The sequence below is a fragment of the Drosophila tropicalis genome, unplaced genomic scaffold (genome assembly GCF_018151085.1).
Source record: "Drosophila tropicalis isolate 14030-0801.00 unplaced genomic scaffold, ASM1815108v1 contig_859, whole genome shotgun sequence".
Classification (NCBI taxonomy): domain Eukaryota; kingdom Metazoa; phylum Arthropoda; class Insecta; order Diptera; family Drosophilidae; genus Drosophila; species Drosophila tropicalis.
Genome location: NW_027173353.1, coordinates 2,529,610 through 2,544,562, shown reverse-complemented (window position 1 = coordinate 2,544,562; position 14,953 = coordinate 2,529,610). Strand labels below are relative to the sequence as shown.

Here is a 14,953-nt window from a genome sequence, read left to right as displayed (position 1 = left end):
TTTCAATGTTTCATTGCTCATAGCCCACTTGAAGGAGCAAATTCCCGTCATCGAACATCTTAAGATAGTTGTACTATGAATGACAAAACTCTATCATAACTTAATATACCCTTTCTGTAAGAGTATGAAACAAAAAATGAGAAAAGATTATATGCATATGGTTTGGTATATACAGTAGCCCATTTTTGGGGTTCTCCACAACAATGGAATAGTTTGGGTTGAAAAGCGAAAGATATAGAAAATGGTGAAAATGGGCAAAAGGCCAAAAGCGGAGTCGACTGACAAAATATTTTTGTATATATGATAAATGGCACAGTTTAAAGTAAGTCGAGCACTTGCAATTGTCCAAGCACAATGTAAATTTTCCCCCAAAAAAAAAACCACTGACCATTTGGGAGTGTGGTTTTTCATTTTGTTTGTTGCTTTTGTTTTGATCGAAATTTTTTTTTTTTTGGGGGTTTCTCGCTTTGTTGGTGTCGGTTATGGCCACTAATAGGGGCCGTAGTCATAATCGAAAGCCAGGCCATACTGATCTTCTGGCATTTTTAGCTAGGTCGCCATAGGATCGAGGCATTGATTTATGAAAGGGTTTCTCATAATTTACCACAAATATGGTCATCATTTTTTGGCTTTTACTTTTGTTTTTTTTGTTTTTGTTCGAAGTTCGGGGGCTGCTAATGAAACGGGGGCTCAACTTGTTGCCATTATCGTTTGTTTCCTAGCAATCAGCGAACTAAACGTATCATACTCCCCTTTAGAGAGACAAAGACCAGGAGGACCAGAGACTATAATCATCATCAACATTACCTGGCCTGGTCAGCAGGTATGGCAATGTGGAGCAATCGGCAATCACGTCCTGGCCACGACTCGAACGGGGTGCATTCGTTTGCGTTAGCTGGCCGCTGGCCCACCGTTCCAGCCACGCTTCAATAAATGTCACTCCTCAAGCTTTGCATCTAAAAATTGATGACAATAATTTGTTGCATTTGGCCCCGAGGGGGTGTGGCCGACTGGCCAGCCAGCCAGCTTGCCAGCAAATTGTCTTGGCAGACAGTTGGCTCTGAGCTGTCTCTGGCCGCTGCCGTTTTCAAAACAATTTATACAAAGTGTCGCAGTTTTTGGCGCTTTGCATTTGTTGCTGACAGACTCGCCCGGATCTATTCCCCCAACCTAATGTCTCCAGTGCCCCCCCGACCCACACCTGATACCACCTACCCTCTGCAATGGTTTGCACTTTGCGGAAAAATAAAAATGAAACATAAATTTCGTCATTTTGTCACAAGTCGTTAGGTATTTTTAGTGATGGTCACGTGATCAAATAAGGTTAACTCACGAATTGCTTGAGTTTATTTTATAAAAGTAGAAAAATCATAGAATTATTAACCAGAGAAGCTCTCAAATCGAAGTTGTTACATCTTTTCATTGTCACGATTTCATCTCCAAGTCCCATATACCCTAAGAGCGATGGAGAGGAAGGCGGGGAGCAACTGCTGCCGTTGATTGCAAAGCACTTTTATTCCGCGCCCGAATTGTTTTTTCACAATACCATGAAAATCAACACTTGGTCCCGGTACCGCATCGCTTCGCTTTGATTTGATTTCGATTGCGCATTTTTCAATTTGATAAATTTATTGAGTTTCTCCAGTGAGAAATACGAAACAAATCGCCAGCGAGATGGCAGAGCCAACGATAAGCAAGAGTTCAGGTAATTTAATACGAAAATATAATGACTACGAAAAGTTCTCCGATTTGGGGCTGCTCCTTCATGATCATTGCCACAGTAGTTCGACTCGGACAGGCTCCTGCTTCTGCTATCGTCTTGTAAATGGCATCAATTGCGACCTTTTGGCATTCTTATGGAAACATTTCGCTAATGAAACCGATACCTCAAGTGTCAGAGCTGGTCCAAGCTGGCCTGTGGTCGGCTGATCGCAGCTCCCGGTCAGTGGACGTGTATGTACCACATTCTAGTTGCAACTTATGGCAGCCATAAAAATGTTAAGCACAAAACATTTGCCACATTGCCACCTTTTCGGTTATAGGTACACCTTCATATACCCGAAAAGGAGAAATGGAGCACGCACGTGGCAAGCTCGATCCTCTCGGAACGAAATTGGATGCTGCTTTAACTACTGATGGCTATGACTACTACTGGGTAGGGGGCTTCTCTATAGGGAACGCAGCTGCAACTATGCGGAAGCTACTTAAGCAATCATAATCTGAATAACAACTCTTAAACTCCAAAAGTCATAGCTTTGTTTGTGAAGAAGCAAAAGGAGTTGCAATGGCTTAGTTTTAAATTAAAATTTACTATAAATGGAAACATTGATCACTCAATTTTCTTTCCCCAGTTGTTCCCAACAAATGAAATTTCTTACCACAAATAAGTACATCCCAAATGGCAAACAAATGCCGGCAGATGTGTCGGAGAAAAATTCCACATAAATTTCGTGGGGGAAAGAAAGCCAAACAACCCACCCACCCACCAACTGTTTTAATTAAGCCGCCATGCAAATGACTTTGCCAAGAGTGGGAAGAGTTGGTAAGCGGGTAGAGAGAGAGAGCGAGAGCGAGAGGGCGTTAGGCGTTTTCAAGATTGGCCTTTTGCTATGCCGATTAATTGCAATGCAAAAAATTGGCTCACGGAATTTCCATACAAAATGCGGGACAAGTGAAAGCCAAAGAGGAATCAGGCCCGGTGGCTTCTTTATTTTTATGGCATCAATGGCAAGATAAAGATCCAGATGGCCGAGAGAGACAGAGAGAGAGAGAGACGACAACTACTGCATCGCGATCGATTGAAGGCAGGGCAAACAGCCATGGCCCAGCGAAAAAGCCAAATCACTTAACAATCAACTTGCAGCTGCGACACTTTTGCACTAAAAAAAAAAAAAACAACAACAACACAGATAGGCAAAAAAAAACACGAAAACCCGTTTGACAGCGATCGATGACGGGCACAGAGACCCAGTCCCAGTACCCAGTACTCAGCCAACGTTGCCGTCAACGTCAGCGTCGCAGTTGCAGTTAAAGTCTGTCTATCTCCTAGTGTGTTAGATTAATTTCCAAAGGCTGTCATTAAAATTCCAGTGCACTGCAATTTATATGCCACACACATGCCAATGGACTTCGTCTAGGCATCGTGCAATTTTTAATAAAAACAGATTCATATTTATTATACACTCACACTCACACACACACAGACACACAACGACATCTCAGAAGAGGCAAAATAAACTGAAGGAAAACAGCCATCGAACCAACCACGCGTCGCTCGTTAGGCCTCCGTTTTGGCCAAGACAACCCAACACAAGAGACAACATCATCAACATTTGCGACTGTTGAAATTTGCATGACAAACTCAAACTCATCCATCAATCATAGACCAATGTCTCCCCAGTTTATGGGCTGCAGTTGGAAAAACTCGTTAGGACCCCAATGGCCGCAAAACAATTTCACTTTTAATTATATGGCACGCGTTAATCCCTCGAGCCGATTTATATAATACCATAGCCTACCACCCCTCCACCCTATTGACTAGTTTACACGTTGAGACTAAATCGTGATGAAGAATTATTTTCATTGGCTTGTGGTGTAAACAGCAGGAGTTGGTCCAAAATGGAAAAAAGAAATTTGTTACAGTACAAATGGCGCCCAACGTGGGGGCCCGAATACATTTTTGAGAAAGTGAAATTCTGTTGCCATGTCGAACAAGTAACGCCCAACAAATGCTGGGAATGTTTCCCATGGCTTATCATGTAATCAAGTTGCCAACTCATTTCGTATATACCACTATGACGTACATAGATCTAGGGAGATGGGAGAAGCATAACCGCTTAACGCACAATTTTCACTTGTCTTTTGCATAATTTACACAACCTGGATGAGATGAAACGACTGCCTTGAGGGGAAACTTTGTTGTTGGCACGGGCGGCGCCACAAAATCAATTTTCAGCCACGCATCTTTCCAAGTCAAGTGCGTTATCACAGAGAGATGGAGATGGAGATGGAGTAAGAGTGTGTATGGCGATTGAGTGACTTTGTGGGGCGATGGTTGTGTGTAAAAGAGATGGAGATGGAGTGCACGCAGCGGCACTTGTCGTCGCTCGTTAGCGTCATCGTAAATAATTTTAGCAGTTGCGAAATCTATGCAAATTTATGACTGTCAGCAGAGCTGGACACCCGATCACGGCATAAGGCATACGGCATAGAGCATACGGCATACGGCATATTGGTATACGGCATCGTTTCCTTGTTGATAACGAAATGACCATAATGGCCATTAGGAGCAGTTGTTGTTTGTTGCTATTGCTGGTTTGCCTTTTGTTGTTGCAGCACACGAATCATGTCCCCATGTTCCAGGTAAGCATTTTGGGCCCGCTGTGCCACGAAATGCATTTCAACTCCTATTTCTCTTTTTTTGTTTTTTGTGTTTCTGGTCAACCACCAAAACCAAAAAAACAGAAAAAAAACCAAAAATAATTGTAAATCGCTAGATTTATGACCAAAAACACAAGCACGAATTATGACGCCGGCCACAGGTGGAAATCGCATGCTGATTTCTACTTGATTTGCTTGCCATATAATTGCAAATTGTATTTGTTTAAACACGTACAATATACTAGAGTTTGCCAAAGGCCTGCTAGCCTCTAAGATCTAGGCATTGCATGTTGCCTTTACATATAAGTATATACATATATAAATGTTGCTTATCCATTGGCTAGCCCGCCCACACTAAACACTCCAACCAACAAACGCAACATGGAGCAAACATGAAGCTTTGAATGATTGCTTGACATGTTTTGTATGGAGCTCTCCTCCGGATCTCTCAGTATGCAGCAGCAGCATCATCTCATCTCTTCATCTCCTCATCCCATGCCACATCAGGTCTATAATTTCGTGTTGTTCACAAATTATTTTCATTAATTTCTCCTTTTTCTTGATTTTTCTCTTCGTTATATGTGTCTTATAATGAATTAATTCCATAGCCGATAAGTGAATAATTTAGAGGATTAAACTAAATCGAATGTTTCGCGTAGGTTGATTCGCTTAGTTTTTGTTTTTGTATTTGCGAAACACTTTAATGCAAATTTATAGATATTTATTTCGATTTCTGTAATTTAAAGCCCTAGAAAAAGGTTTTTTGATTATCATTATAAGGCAATATCAACTAGAGATTTATGTACTCAAAAGACTAAAACAAAATTAGTCTATTCTTAGTTTATTACTTACTCTCAGGAATCTATCCAGGCAGGTGATCCAGGGGTAGACTATAAATGGTATATTTTGGTCTTGATTTCTTATGCATTTTTCAATTGTCATTGCTTACTCTAACTTTTATTTAGTATTGGTACAATAAGGACATATGTACATATTTGCATTCGAAAAGGTACTAGAACTGAGTTGAGTGGAGTCTTAAGAGGAAGTAATGGCATTAAATCTTTAGTAGACCTGTCCCAAACACTCTAAACGAATACTATAAGAGGTCCTTAGACCCCCCCTTAAATTCATATTTTAAAGCATATGATGAAATGTTAGATTGTTCATAAGATAAATATAAAAATAATCCCCTAGATAATATTAAAGTTACAAGTTAAACGACAAACTAATTGATTTGTTGCATACAATGAATACTTATGCGGCGTATTGCATACTTACAGGGGCAATATATCATATTTGACATTTGTGCTATAATGAGACACAAATACATATATAAAAGAGTGGAATTATTAGAAATCAAATAGCATATTACATTTGAAATCGTTCTACTGTTAATTGCTGCTTTAAGCCATGTTTATATACATACAGTTAACATTATAAATTGATTTATGTACCAAGAGACAATAATTTATAATATGTACATACATATACCCTTTATATACAGTCTAATAGATTGACCATCGTTAATGTGACAATTGGCATGCTTTCAATTTGATTTCAGTTTTTGATCGTAAGCGAAACGAATTCAGTGGCAAAAGCCTCCACAAAGTGGTAAAAAGACAAGAGCGTGGAAAGGGAAGCAAGTGAGGGGAAGTGGTAAAGTCTCAACAAGTTACTTGAAAGCGACAAAAAGAACAACAAAATCAAATCAATAACAGTGGAAACAACAATAACTACTACAACTACAACAACTACAATAATAATGACGATAACAACAACAACAAAAAACAAACAAAAAACGTTGTCAATTGATTTTATGCACTATTTCAATTGACCTCACAACGGTAGCCCAAAAAAAAAAAAAGAAAACAGATATAACATTCGATTTAAAGCCAGTGCAGAAAATGAAACGAATTAACAATTTGATGTAACTGTGATTTTGTTACTGACTTTTAGTTATGTTGTTGTTGCTGTTGTTGCTGTTGTTGTTGTTGCTGTTGCTGCTGCCTGCACACGCCCTCAACGAAGCAAATTCAAAGAAATGCTTATCGTGCTTCATAGAAATCCAGCAAACAGCCAAAGACAGCAACAAAACATGAAATTGAAAATGCCAAAACGCTAAAAGACAACAAACTAACCATCCGCCTACCCGCCCCCATCTAAGCCACCTAAACGTCTCCTCCTGCTATAACCCCCTCTTGGTTTTTCTTAAATCTCCTTCAATATGGAGTTTATAGTAAAACTGTAACGAAACCCGATTGAACCCGCCATGGGTGGCTTTACTTTTTTTGGCTTTGCTAGGCCAGCAACAGGCGACCAATGGACCGATCGACTGACAGACCATGGAACATTGGACAATAACATGTAAGAAAAAAAAATTTCATTGCTGGTGTGGTTTTTGTGCTTATGTTGTTGTTGTTGTTGTTGTTGCTGTATTTGCTGCTCTATGCCCTGGCCACGACTTGGCAACAACAGCAACAAACAACAAAAATCTCTGCCAAAATATCGCTAGCGGGCAGCTGGCGGGCCCAGCCCAAGCACATCCTCACGAGCAACAACTACTACGACGACGACGACAACGACAACAAAAGCCCAAAAAGAAAAAAATTACGGGGAGAGGGAAGGGGGTCAACAAAAAAAAAGAAATAATTAATATGCCTCAAAAATATCCCGGCCACTTTGTATGACAGCAGGCGGCGGAAACAAGAGTAGAAGGAGGAGAAGTGGGGTATAAAAGACTTTGGGATGCAGCTGCATCCATGGACATTGGCCGCCGGCAACAGCAACAGCAGCAGCAGGAACGGCAGCAACGGCTATGGCAACGGCAACGTCAGCAGCAGCCACAGCAGCAGTTTAACTAACGGCTTCTGTGCTTGTTGTGCTGCCGTTTCCGCATCTCGCTGCTGCTCGGTGTCGCTACAGAATGTGCACGATTTTCCTTCAGATTCAATTTCAAGTGCAGCAGCAGCAGCAGCAGCAGCGTCATCAGCAACAGGCCGCCAAGCGCCGCTATTAAGTCGACGACAACAACAAGCAATAACCCTAACCGACAGAGCCGCCAGGCTTTCGACTTCTCGACTTCTCTCTTTCAGTGTTTGCCATTGTCTGCCGCTTCTTTACCGAGATTTCTATCTTTGATCTCTTACTCCACATGAAGTTGGCTGCTGGTTGCTGTTGCTGCTGCTGTTGCTGTCTGCTTGTTAAATTGCTCATTTAAACCATAACGAAACGCTTTGCTGGTCTACTAAGTCCAAGTCTGGCCTAGACTATAGCATATAGCGCCGCTTGTTCTTCCTAGAACACTTGTCTTTCGGGGTCGATAGCGCAGTGCAAATTGACCAAATGGCCCCACGACTTGCCCAAGGCACTTTTAATTACCATAACTGAAAAAAATCAGAGAAAAAGTTAAACTCTTTTTCTTGGCTAAATATCGAAAAACCATTTAAGCACTCCCATCAAATGTCACGGCAATTGTTCGCGTCATAAGCCTGCGTCATTATAAATTATAAGCCTTTTGCAATTGGAATTTATCGGTGACATTGCGATAACGAGCATTGTCTAAGCTCGACTATTTGGACAAGAGGGGCAAAGAGTAAACGGGGGCGGGGGCCAGAGAGACAGCTTCTCAAGTCAAGCCGACATACGCAATTATATTTGATATGTTTATGGCGTATACTGTATTTATCTTTTTGCCATGTTGACGTAGAGATCTGAGCGTGTGTGTGTGTGTGTGTGTGTATGCGAAAGTTTGTATTTTCTTTTAATGTGTAGAAATTAAAAGAATTTTGCCCATAATTAGGAAGATTGTTAGGCCTTATGTCAGCTTAGGCACTCTGACATTATTCAGGAAGCTAAAACTAATTAAGCCATAAATAATATGATCAAATCGTTAACTTCAATAAGTGTGTTAAGAAGTTTTCATTAAGCTGAGAGCTCTCATGGGAAATCATTAAAGTTTCTATTTTATGGGCAAACGGTTTAATTAGGTTAAAGAAATAAGGAAACTTAAAACTAAGGATCTTAAGAGTCGAGACTGAAAAGTGTTTCACAGAAGTTGAAGCAAGTTCATGGCAAATATTGAGAGGTCTTTTTCAACTCTCTATTAATTACTGCTATAGACCAATTGACAAGTAGATATATTCAATTAGTTGTAGCCAGTTGACCATTCTCATACAATCTCCATCACCTGCGGGGCACACTTTTGGCATTCAAATACTTTTTGGCCATAACAACAATGTCAATGGGGTGCATGTGCATGCCAAATTGATGTCACAGAAACCAAATCATAAATCAAGCAAATTATAGTTATTATTGCATACGAAATAAAAGAGATATAAATACATACAAACTCAAATATATAGAAATATATAAAGATATCCAGGTACATATATACTTAAGAACAAGCGCCGCCGCCAAATAGCTCTCTTTCCATCTCTTTCTCTAAGAAAAAAGGCCATAAATCATGACAATAGTATTGGAGTTTCTGTTGGCCAGCAGCATCGGCATTCGATATCCACATCGACATCGGCATCCTCCATGCTTGACTGGACAATCATAATAATCACAGCCAGGCCGACACACAGCAAACAGCAAGTAAACCAGGCAACAAAAGCTACTTACTATGTCTATGTCAAACCGATATGCAACTGATAAAAGAGGCAAAGAAATAAGCAAAGAAAAAACTATACAAAAAATAATAAACTAAAGATTGTAAGAAATACACTAAAAGAATTGATGCCGCTGGATATGAACAAACAAAATCTTATTGATTATTTGGTTACATCTAATCAAGAATCTTTACTACTCTATGAAAAGAGAAAGTATTGGGAAACTTAAAGCCATGATCTAGTTTGCCAAGTTTTCCCATTTGAAATTATTGTCACAAGTTTGGTTAGTAGAGCATTTCAGGATCGGTGTTTTTTCTTCTACACTTTGATTGTTTTTCTTCTGTTGTTTCTTCTCTCTTTCTATCTATGTATATCTATCTCACTCACTTAGCTAGGAAAATTGACAATTGCGCACCTGCTTCATTTTCTACTTATTGCTGCTCCTTAGCTTTGGCAAAGAGGCAGCGGCAACAGCAGCGGCAACAATGAATGCCACTGCCATGGCCATCGTCTGGTTAATGGCATTTAACGGTCACCAAATGTCCGCTTTGTAGCAGTAAACTTTGTGCTTAAAGCAAAACTTTCCCAAAACAAAACAACAACACAAAACACACACAGACACACACAAAACAAAACACCAAAAAAAACTTTTTTTTAAAGGCTTCATACAAAGTTGTTTATAGTTTTCCTACAGCCAAAACGAACAGGAGTGGACAAAGATATTCTAGAAAATTATTGTTTATGAATTAGTTTTAAATAGTTTTTGTAGTTTCACTCAAAAAGTATGACCATTTATTCCTCTAGTAGATTCTCCTCATAATAGTTATCTGAGATTGCATTCCATCGCATCAATTTATATTTTTTAGAAATTTAGAATATGGAATTTCATATTTTTACTAGGCCAAGATCTTTTTTGCTTAACAAAATTTTATATGTAGGCGAAAATTCAAAATTTTCTCAACTAATTTGGCGCTTGATCAGTTTTTTCTACTTTAAAGGTGGGAAAGGCAATGTTTTACCTTAATTTCCATTGAATCCTTTCCATCCTTTGTCTATTATATAAAATGGAGTAAGAGCTAACTAGCAATTGAAAGTTTTTAAGCCTCAAGAGAAACATATTCCCCATGTCTTGAAAAACAGATCTTTTATTCTCTAATTATCAGATAACTTTAAGGACTCGCTTTCACCCCAAATCTTGCCTTTTATAAGAAGAATTTTACAGGAAATTTTAAAACCGTTTAGATAAATGAACCTTATGAAACTAGATAGCCAATAGCCTGTATTTGTCGTGGCCAATTCTAAATATATATTGATTTCTGACTAAATGAAACAAGATTATTGTTTATTTGAAAAAGAAAAACTAAGCAACAAAAAACAATGAAACAAAAACTGCTTTTTGTTGTTAGAATATCAATTCTTAAGCCGGATAAGAAAAAGTTTTGATATCAATAAAAAAGGTTGCCAAAAACAACCAAAAGTTATGTAGTATAGTAAAACAAATCAAGGAAATATATTCAGTATTTATCGCCAAACTATGAGAATAGATTTCAAAAAAATGGTTTTGAGAAAATTGCACTTAAGAGCTAAAGGTTTAGGCAGTTCCTTAAATATACTCTAATTCCAAACAAATCGGTCGTTTTATCGTCAGAGAGGAGTCGTCTAAGTGACTCAGTCATTTGGGAAACTGAACAACGAAGGTCACTTTGTTTCAAATCCCAGGCTAGTGTATGGATGTAGTTTTCGCCTAAGCCAAAGGCGAATGCTTGTAAAATTTAGTTAGGTTGATAGTTTACAACTATATCCTATACATATAATAATAATAATAACATCAGACTTTGTTGAAGAAATTCTGGAGTTCTAACTAGTAATCTAAACATATGCTGTCCTTTCAAATATCTTACCTCCTTCCTGTATAATTGATGTACATTTTAAAAGTTCCTTTCAAGGCACGATCAATCTACTAAACTTTTTTATGTGAAGTCCAGCCCTGTGTTTACATGGTTATTGTTGTAACTGATATTTGCATTATGCAAAAATTATTTATAAATATTTCATAAATTGCGAGGCAAGCATTTGCTCTAATTGTATGCTAATAAACAAAAATAAATCAAAGGCCAACAATGAGTTATGGGTTTTGGTTAAATTTGTACGACAATTGCAGCTGGTTCGGTATTCTTTTGTAGGGATTCTAATTAAATATGTTATGGAAAAATGAATGTAGAGAGAAAAAAAAACTATGCTTATGAGGCATATCATTTGGCCATCACATTTTAGGCCAATTAAGCAGCAAGACTTAAGCTGGAGTTCTAGTCTGACCAAAAAAAGATCAATGAGTTGTTGTTGATGAAGTTGTTTTGATAAAAGTTAGCCCTGCCTTTTCGAAAACGTGCGCAATTTATCTAAATCAGTGCAGGGAAAGAAAATACTTGACAATTGGCATGGCATGGTCTTTTGGCTACTAACTGGTCTCCCAAAAGATAAACATCATAAATGCATTGAAATGTCATTGCCGAACTTCTGATATCACTGCTGCTGCCGCCCGTCCAGAAAAAGGAAGCTGGCCAAACAAAACAACTAAAAACGATTGGCGATAATGCACCGATGCACCCATATCCATGCCCATCGATGGCCAATGAGGCTTGGCCGGACAAACGGAGACAGCAGTCACAGGGATAGCAAAGAGGAATAGAAAAGATAGATAAATGCCGTTACCCTTTATGCAATTACCAAGTACGTGCAATTGCCAAAGCTTAATTAGAAACACATAACCAGGGGGCTGGCAAGGCACTTGCTCTGCGAGAGTAGCCAACCAACCAACCAACCATTCGAACCTGGACTGATGATTATTTATCACCGACGTCGCGTCGTCGTGAGTCGTGCGACAATGACACGAGACCCAGTCGACCCAGTCGAAGTACAAAGACTAAAAGCAAAACCAAGACCCAGATCCCGACTTTGTTTTATTTTTTTTTGTTTGTTGGCTCTGGCACATCGTTAGCAACATTTTGTCTGTAACAAGTGACTTAAAACTCCAACTGGATACCCAGACCCAGAGACCTGACACTGACTGGGCACTCAATCTTTCAATGCCTTCAATCAGGGCGACGGCAAAACATCCACAGCGCTAACGTCAATGTCAAATGCGCATCATCATTTTCCTTTGACGTTCTGTGAGAACGAAATTAGCTTCTCATAATCAAAATAAAGTCAAATACCGCTACACTTGAAGAAAAAAGTATATACTTGTCAATCACTCATTAGATGTTCATAATTAATTGAAGATTTTCAATTAGTTTCGTTGTCATGCCATGCTTCTGTAAATCTGTTGATAGGCAAATCAAAACTTGTGATTTTCATTTGCTCTCAAATTACTTTGGGTTTTCCCTAAACCTTGAGTATATAAACAAGTAAACTTGGTCAATAGAGTCAGTCACTGAAATCGATTGGGATGCGGCCACTTTGGACTATTTTGTTAATCTCCTCTCTTTGGAGTGTAAACGAAACCGTTCATATTGACTACGTGGGAGATTATATTATCAAAAATGGTAAACCTAATGGAAAAATCTAACTAAACATAATAACTAAATTAGTTTTGCCATTACAGAGCTTTGCTTATTTGTTCCTTCTTATGGCATTTGCAGGGGCAGATTTCAAGCATTTGGCTATGATTATAGATCAAATCGTTGCATATTATTTTTCTATAGGTAGGTATAAACATACATAAGTCAGTTTTATCCTTTTATCTTTAACTTTACCAACTTTTAATTAGCGGCTGTGGCGGTAATGCGAATCGATTTCAAACTGAAAACGAATGTCGTAGACGTTGTCGATATGATGACCAGGAAGATGAAGGCACTGTACCCAATTATGATTATTCTAGTACAAGTACAACCGAAGATTATTATGATGTGAATCCCACAATGGAAATTGAAACTTATCCAGAACATACTTAATATCCACTTATAATTGAGTTGACCATTAGGGTCCAAGGGTTGACAATCAGTAGAATATCATATTCAAAACTTGATATATGTATATAAAGAGACATATAACATTTTATGACGAATACAGAATTGGGGAAATTGGCGGAGTTCGGGTATGTAGGTTAGTCCTGGCTATGTGGTAGATCCTGGCCATGGTGCTTATTTACTCAGTCCAGGTGCGCTCTTGTCAGCCAAGCAATCTTATCCTCTACCCATGGGTGTCTCAGGTTGTTAACAGGTTATCATCTCTCATTATTAATCTGCAGGACATACTAGCAGTGCCACAGATGGGTCGAAATTGGCCTAAATATGTTCTTATATATCAGAGTTTTAAGGCTAAGCCTTGGGGTTGATATGCGTCCCACCAGCAAGCGATACTTCTTCAATCTTCAGTCCAGTATTTTCCTCTTATCTGGGATGTGAGGTGTCCAAGTAAGTCTCGGTTCAGGCATTTTGTGATTCTTATTTTCATTCAATGATTATTATTGATCTAGAATTTAACACTTATAATACTTAATGACAATTTGGAACTAACTAATTTTGCTAATTAAAAGCCTTATAACTTCCAACCATCAAAGGGAAGTTAAAAATTTGTTCTGTTTAGTTTGCAAGTAAGTAATAAAGAAATTTATATCTTCTGCACTTAAATCACTCACCTGTAAATGTTTACACACACAAATTTACATTAGGAACTCGTGTGTTCTATGCGGAAATGGTCTGTGTATTAACCCAACGCCTCGCTCATACGATTCAGCGGAACTAAACTATTAACGCCCGTAAGAAACAAAAATATTTTAAGAAAAATATAATAGTAACAACCATAACGATGATGGGGAGGGTCGGTGAGGGAGGAAGGGGTGGCAATATTGTTGTATGTACATTCTAATGACTTTATTATAAGCAATGCAGGGCAATACCATAACTTGTGGCTGCTGCCTGGCTGCACCCACCAAAAAAAATGACGTCAGGGTGCGCCGTCGTCGACGGCGGCGGCGGCGGCTTTGCCTCAAATGGCTTTCAAGCTGAAATCTATACCTGGGAATGGGCCTGGGCTATGACTGTATATCAGTTGACTTTTTACTCCAGCGTTGACAATTATTTATGGTAATAAACAGTTCCGCTAGTGTCTTGACTTGTTGGCTTGTCTTTAGATCCCCAAGTCATATCATATCATTGATACATATGTATGTATGTACCTTGTATGTACATACATAGATCGATACATGTATTTGTATCTGTGTAGTTAGTAAATATCGAAATCGAAACAAAAATAAATAAATGAACCCACATAATGTGCCTCTAATTGCCGACACAAGCAATGTGTTACAATTTCTATAAAATTTTATGGTTTCAACTAAAAGTTGAGCATGCAAATTGCAGTCAGAAATTAGAGATGATTATTAAGAGAGTTGAAAAGTCACGAGCCAACTATACGAGAGTCAAAGATGTTGTTATAGATATCTAGGCCTAAGATGGAGATTCATCACTTTTGATGGTCAAGAGTTGTAAAAGAGGAAAATCCCAAAAGAAATAAGCCAAAAACTGGCTCACTCACGTGTACATCACTAACAATGGGTTTTGTTTGGAGTGTTGCAGGGCAATTTGTTGGGGGAACGCTAACCGCAGTTTCATTTTCATTGTCGGCCAAAATGGCAAACAAATGGCCAGTGTCTCATTAATGCCACACAATGGAGTTGGCCAAAAAGCAGCAACAGCAACAACAGCAAAGTACAATAAGACAAACGTAGTCCAAAATATGCAACATTCATCAATCACACCACAGCCAACGAACCCCAGAGAGGAATGAGAATGAGTTCACGCGCTGCACTTGAGGTCGTACGTATGGACAGCGAACAACGGATACAGATTCAGATTGATTTGCTTTGGCGCATTTTCAAGTCAATTACACATTTTTGTGGCATTTGCGGCAATTGAGTATGAAAACTCATGTGGTGGGTCGTAGGTGTTGGTCGTCTGTCTGTT

The 14,953-nt window shown here is 38.8% G+C and overlaps 1 long non-coding RNA gene across 1 annotated transcript; it reads left to right on the top strand.

Moving 5' to 3' along the window:
• The first annotated feature begins 12,422 nt into the window (after positions 1-12,422).
• On the top strand, positions 12,423-13,046 carry LOC137583087 (uncharacterized). The gene is made up of 3 exons (XR_011033355.1): positions 12,423-12,532; positions 12,592-12,691; positions 12,757-13,046. It is a non-coding gene; the product is annotated as an uncharacterized lncRNA (long non-coding RNA).
• The last annotated feature ends 1,907 nt before the right edge of the window (positions 13,047-14,953 follow it).